This window comes from Parasteatoda tepidariorum, chromosome 7 (genome assembly GCF_982258835.1).
Source record: "Parasteatoda tepidariorum strain Cologne lab strain chromosome 7, Ptep-v5.0, whole genome shotgun sequence".
NCBI lineage: Eukaryota > Metazoa > Arthropoda > Arachnida > Araneae > Theridiidae > Parasteatoda > Parasteatoda tepidariorum.
The window spans coordinates 86,895,472-86,902,899 of NC_141761.1; the positions used below are offsets into that span (position 1 = coordinate 86,895,472).

A 7,428-nucleotide genomic window follows, 5' to 3' on the forward strand; every position below is an offset into this window, starting at 1 on the left:
GACCTCTCAGTTAGAATACCAGGTTTCAAAATCATGTATTTTTGTCTGTAGTTTATTAATGGTATTTGTAACAGATCTAGATTTGTGTATAACCCAGGTATCATTTGCAAAATAAGCAGTAAGGCTGTTATAGTTATCTCTATCGATTGGAAAATCATAGGTATAAATTATATACGAGAATTGTAAATTAAATATTGGCAACTTAACCTTGAAACTCACAGAAGGGCGGGCATGCGCAAATGGTATATGGGAGCGGTGAGGTGGCGCTGATCAGCGATCGTGGCTTAAAATTGAGACAGTCGGTGGCAAAAATACAACAGAATGCTATCGAGGATTAGTGGAAGCCTGTGGCGCAAATGCTTTACCGTATAGGACAGTAGCACGATGGGTTCAAGCATCTCGTCTTTTTTCGTCATCAAGCCTTTTGAAAACATGCTTTAGAGCGATGGAAACGAAACTCCTCACTTTAACGCCACACAACAACTACCCTTCTAAGCAGATCGACTGTTTTTTGCACTCTACACATCGACAACAGCGCCACCTCACCGCTCCCATATCCCATTTGCGAATGTCCGCCCTTCTGTGAGTTTTAAGGTTAAGTTGCCAATATTTAATTTACAACCCTCGTATAATATTGGACAGAGAATACTGCCCTGTTTTACCCCGGCTCTCATTATTCTATTGGATGAGAGAATGTCGTTTATTTTAATTTTAAAGGATCTGTTATTTAGGTAGTTGATTATGAGAAAAATTAAGTCAGTTGGAATATTTAAGATTATTAATTTATTTATGAGACCCTCATGCCAGACTCGGTCATAGACTTTAGTAACATCTAACATTAGGAAAACCGAAATTTGTTTGCTTCTTAGCCCCTGCCCAATGAACTCGAGAATTCGCGTAATTTGTTTCGTTGTGTTGAGCCCCCTTTTGAAGCCACATTTGTTCATCGGGGAGCATGTGTAGATGGGATTTAAGATTTAAGTCTGTTATATATGACGCGGACAATTATGTTTCCAAGTGTAGGTAATAAGCTAATAGGCCTGCGATTATGGGGCATAACTGGATCTTTAAAATGTTTCGGAAAGTGTATAATGGTAGCTTCTTTCCATTGTTTTGGGAAATAGCAATTTTTAAGACATTATTATTATAAAGTGATTAATTTAATTGTCAGGAAGAGCTCTGATTGTTGGTAATTTTATCTCCGCCCGGTGTTTTCTCAGGTTTAAGTTTTTTGATAATATTGTTGAGTTCATCTGAATCAACATGTATTAATTTTTGAATTGGGGTAGCATTTCTGAAAAAGTGTAGATTGTCTGTAATAACATGTTCTTCAAAATAATCATTTATAAAATTATCATTTTCAGAAAATTGCTCTTCCATTGTGTCTGCAAAAGCTTCAGCTTTGTCTTTTGCAATAACCAGGCTTCTTTTTTTATGTATTGGTTTATTGATCTTTGATGTTTGACTGACAAATATTTCCTCTAGCAGACACATTGATTGGAATTATGAGCAAGAAGTAGTCGTCAATAAAAGTTGCTTTTTTTCTGAAAAAAGGTAAAAATTGCGTGTTGTTAATACCTGCATTTTATATTTTCCGGATAAGTAGCAGTCTTTTTATAATGTATAGCTAAATATTTTTACATTTTTTAAGCTTTCACAAGTAAATATATATGTATTTACTGCTAATAAGTAGCATTAGTCACGAATAGTTTATTTTTTTTAAAACAAATGCAGAAAAGAGATATTTTTACAATCAGAATCAGTTATTTATATTTTCTGAGAATCATCGAAAAATGGACAGCCTTGATTAACTTAACTGCATTCAATAGTATTGCTCAGTGAATCCATTTTTCGGGCGGTGCGAAATATCCGTAATTGCCACGACTTATTAACTGCTATAACATGCATATACAAGACTTTTTTTTTTTTTGTGCCCGTAATTAAGTAATAGACGAAGAATGTCTCATCGCTGATGAATAGTAGGGTTAGTAGTGGTCCTGATATTCTTGATTTTCCTGATACAAAATATTTTGCTTTCTTTTGTCCTGATTTTTTAGCTTTTTGTCCTGATATTGAATTCCTATATCCTGATATTCTATTCCTGACTCAAATTTTTGTTTGTTTTCAGAACATCCTAATTTCTAACAATACTAGTGCGAGTTTCAAAATAATAGATTTAGGAATTGTATAGATTTTAAGAATCGGAAGATTTGAATTTTCAATTGACTTTTTTTTATTTAAATTAATAATGCTAGTTAAAAACTCAAAATTCAATGTTTTAAGTTTTTAATCCTGTTTCAGACTTTTGGTCATGTTACGAAAAAGAAACTTAGCATTTTTATTGCTGAAATAGTTTCCTAATACGATTGCTAATTGGAAAGTGCTGTTAACGATAAACTAATTAACATTTTTGGTTAGAATTCTTTTTTTCTTGTCAAACAAGTTGCAGTGAAAAGATTGCTTTTCATTTCATTTATTGCAAAATCGACAGTTCTTATAAATATCCATTTACTTTAAGTAAATGTTTAGTTGAATTAAGTTCAAAGTTTTTTTTTTGTTTCCAGAAGACGAGGCATCACGTTTTCTGATCATTTGTTTTTGATGACATTAATTCTTTAGCATGTAGATTATAAGCGATTTAGATATGAACAGGGCCGGATTAACATATAGGCACACTAGGCACGTGCCTATGGCCTACGAAATTCAGGGGCCTACGAAAAACTTGGGAGAAAAAAATTTGTTGACAAAAATAATTTAGCTTTGAAAACAACAAGTGTATTTTGCACAAAATTATGAAGATACAAATAAAAATATATAATTTTTCTGTAATAAATTATTTTGCAGAATCTTATGATCTAATATATTACTTTTTTGCGATTTTTGGATTCAACGAAATCTTGTATTATGCTGTCGAATTCCAAACTACGCAAAATGTCGTATTCAATAGACATAAGTGCGAGCGATGCCAAACGATCTTGATTCATTGTTGAACGCAAATAATTTTTTATCAATTTTAATCTGGAGAAAGATCTTTCTCCTTCTGCATTTGATCCAAGAATCGACAAATATATTCTTAATGCAATGTGAACGTTAGGAAAAGTATTCACAAGTTTATCTTTAATTTGAGCCTTCAACATTTCTTGTGCAGATTTATGTTCATATAAATTTGAAAATAGTAAAAATTCATCTACAAAGTTTTTCTCTAAATCGGATGAGTAAATTTTCACCAAATTTTGCGCTTTTAGTTTAATCTCAGATTCTGACAAATTTTTGTGTAATTTCCTTGTAATTCGGGTTCGATAAAACATCGATTAATGACACTTTTTGGTCGATCCAGAAAACTGGGAAATTCAGACATCCGGGATAGCGATGGTCCCGAGCATCCCAGATAATTGGTTCTCTACTGTATAAATATTTCTTGTAATTAATCTCACTATCAATTTCACTGTTTTCTTTGCTGGTTTGTTGTTGTATTGTTGACGTGAAGTGTTTACATAGTTATCGATCGAACTAATCATAATGGTATTATCGATATCAACTGCAATATCGGCAGTATATCGGTATTGCAGATAAAGTTCAATAAACAAATTCGTAAATTAAAATCCATATTAATAAAAATGTAAAAAAAAAAAATATGCAAGAAAATTTTAGCATATATTTTGAAAAGAGGGGAGGAGTGGGGGAAGGAGGGGAGGGCCCAAAAACGGCTATGCCTAGGGCCTACGAAAGGTATAATCCGGCTCTGGATATGAAATAATATATTGTTTCATTAAAATATCAATAATTATTAATTTTCACTTAAACTTATTTCGATATTGAGAAATCTATTTCCGATCTGTGTTAAGAAAATACAGATTTCAAAATTTCTTACTGTATATACGCATGAGCAAAATCGCACAGTTTATCAAATTTTCATTTTAAAATAATCTAGTATGTGGTTACTATACCAAAAGATATTCTGATTTGTTTTTGAAAAATGCTGTCTGATTTTTATTTTGAAACACTACGAAACCTGGAATAGTTAATTAAGAAGAGTAATTGCAATATTATTTAAATTGTCACTTCACTATTTAAAAAATTACGATGATAAAAGATTTTACATGTAAATGTATAGCTTATAACAATAAATAAGTCCTGGTATAGTTTGTCTAAAATAAGAACTCCACTAGCCATTCGTTTGAACCCGTGACGGTGACTATGGTAACGAGGTATAACTATTTCAAGTAGGGGTGTGGGGTCATTGTGTAAGACAAGTTTTGGCTCGGATCGGCGATAGAAAGGTAATCTTTTTCTCCGGTCTATTGTGTTAGCCCTAGAGTGAAGAGAAGCTACCCTCACTGAAATGCACTATTCTTGTTTCCATAGCATCAGATGGCCTCAGACTTTGTGGCAGGGGGAGTTTTTACAGTAGACAAACTTTAGTTGCAAATATTTCTTTTTCCAGTTAAGTTGCTGTCTTGATTGTAAGCAAAACAGTGTCTAGTATTCGCCTACTTGTGCGATAGACAGTCTATCTAAAGCTATTTTGAGCTATTCAAGAAAGATTTTTTCTTTGTGGTAATTAAAATAAGAATAAACGAGTAGTTGAAAGCAGGGTTTTATGAAATTTCGTTAGTATTTAAAATCTTCATTGAGTGATATTCACAACTATTATTTATGGTTGAAAATATTTTTATTAATTTGTGGTGGCAGCAATTTTACTCAAGCTTTCACAAATCACGAGTCATCTACCAAATATTTAATTTTAATACCACTTTAAATATATAATCAAAATCAAATGAGGAAAAGTTGGCAGTACCTACAGGCGGTATCAGATTTTTTTACGGATTAAATTACATAGTTTTTAATTACCTAAATAACGCTTTTAAATTGAAAATAATGCCCTGAAAATAATGACGTGGATGTTTGATATCGAAAGTTAGATTTTCTAAATTATTTTAATACTTTTACTTCGTTTTTTTTTACTGCAATTGTGAAAAGTCGTTAGCAAAAATTGTAAAAGTTGAAAGCTATGATTTAATTGAGTGGATTTTAATATGTTATTTCTTGGACTGGACATCTGAAGAAAATGCACTAGACAAGAAACGTAGAAAACACAATATATCTTTAAAAAAGTTTTTTTATTATTTATATTTGTACATAAATAACAAATAACATATTATTTGAATGCACGAATTGTTTATATAATTTTACATAGTTGAATTATTACAAAACAAGCTTTTCGAAACATAATTGAAACACATTGCAATAAAACATTTATTCAATCTGAGAGTAATATGTTACCTATAATTGAAAAAATCTATTTCTTATATAATCTGTTGAGAATTGTTGACATTATATTACAATAATGAATTACTATTAAACACACTACGAAACAAATTGGAATTTTTTTGTGATTATGTTTTTGAATGCAATCATACATTCACGACTGTAGTCTTAAAACGTGTAGATAGATACCTTTCGCATTCTTTTGCATTATCAATCACACATATTTTTATTAATATTCAACACTATTTCACTATATTTCTTTTAAATTAAAAGACATTCATAAAAAAAGGAAGGAAAAAAAAAACACATACACACCGTAAACATCTTACTAACTACTATCACTTCTCTCACAATCAAGCGTATTTTCAAAAAATCAATTTAACAAATTATGTCAATACCAGAGAAACATTTTCTAAATTACAAAAGTAATCCCTTTGTCATAAAATTAAACCTCATTAAGAACAATGTTTAAATAGCACAAATAGTAAAATTTTTATTACAACCTCTATGCGTTTCGGTGCCATTTTTGTTCACCTTCATCAGTAGGATATATGTCAGGGATAACTGTATTTCATGCCTTGACCTAGATTTATTGGAATGCTTCCACGCCATCAAATATATTAACTCTCTTGTTAATGATCTTGCCGCTCTATAATACCTTTTAAATATTTGGAAATCATTAATTTTTTAAATTTCCAACTCTTACCGTCAATTTAATATTGTTACTTTTAACTGTATATTTATTGCTTTAGAATTGCGGCACCTCTGTCGAATTACATTACCTTGGTTCTACCATCCCTGTCATTTATCTTACTGATGAAGGTATACCATAAACGTGCATAGGTTTTAATAAAAAAAAATTCTACTTACTATTTTTAAACGTTGTTTCTATTGAAATTTAACCCAATAAAAGGTTTTTATAATGATGAAACAAGTTATGCATTATTTATTATAATTATTTTTTCAAAATGGAGAAAAAGGGACTAAAATTTTCTTGACTATTAGATCAAAATCGTTGGTTAATCTTCAGAATCGACATTAAATTTTTCTGAAAACATTTTAACTGAAATAAATAGGTCGTTTGAAAGTGAGAAAAATGTCTCTTTTTATGACCTAAAAAGGCATGCCATAAACAATTTGTACGAAATTTTAAAACGAAGCTTCCAATAGTGGACTAATTCACTTTAGTTTGGTTTGAAAAATTCGAGAAATCGTTTGAAATTTTGTTTGAAAATTGAAAAAAGAAGGTTGATTGAAACAAAAGAAAATTCTATTTTAAAATAATTTTTACGTGAAAGATGACTTTTTTGAACTAGTAGAATGCTCTGTTTCTTTGCTCACTGACCCCATGACTGTTTCTCATTTAATATCATCGATTCTTTTCATTTTTTTTAAAGAAAGTAAATATAATTTTAATAAGGTTCATTTTGTTAATATGTTAGTAGTAACGAAATAAATGATTACTCAGATTAAAGAATAATCATGGAATAAAAAAAATTCAACTTCGGAGAACAGTATGTGACACAATAAGAAGAATTATAAAGTTATTTTACTCGTTAACTATAAACTTTAATCATTATATCAATTCAAATAGGAAACGATTTTTACCTCTCGCGAATTAAGTTTTTTATATTTTTATAAATGCCGACTGATGTCGAACGGTTAGTGTGCCTGACTGCGAAGCTAATGGCTGCGGGTTCGAAACCCGGTCACGGCATGGATGTTTCTCTCTGTGTGTTGTTCTCTATTGTGTGCAGTGTGAATGTGGCCCACCCTGTAAACAGGTATCTGTAGCAGTGTGGCGTGGGTAATGTTCACATGTGCCCACCGGGTAACGTTAAATGAGTAATACTTCCGGCACCTTCCTAAGCGAAGAACGTAAAAGTTCAGCGCCTGCCATTAGAAAAAAAATATTTTTAAAAATTTCAAAATCTCATCTCTTATTTTTCTTTGTTACTTTCGACTCTAACTCAAGCAGAAGTATATAAAATGAAGTATATAAATAATATATAGTCTCGAAATTATATAATGAAGTATATATAATTTCGAGAGATCTAAATAAAATTTTCTACACCAATAGATTAATAATCATTATTTAAAGCAAAAAAAAGAGAGAAAAAAAATCTACGAATAAAAACATTTAAAATTGAAAAAAAATTT

At 30.6% G+C, this 7,428-nt stretch overlaps 1 protein-coding gene across 1 annotated transcript in view; it reads left to right on the forward strand.

Moving 5' to 3' along the window:
• The first annotated feature begins 1,812 nt into the window (after positions 1-1,812).
• LOC107450540 (epithelial sodium channel subunit alpha-like) overlaps positions 1,813-7,428 on the forward strand; it is a 71,108-nt gene continuing 65,492 nt past the window's right edge. The window contains exon 1 of the mRNA XM_071183194.2: positions 1,813-1,984. The gene's annotated coding sequence lies outside the window, so the exon portion shown is untranslated. The remainder of the gene's footprint in view (positions 1,985-7,428) is intronic.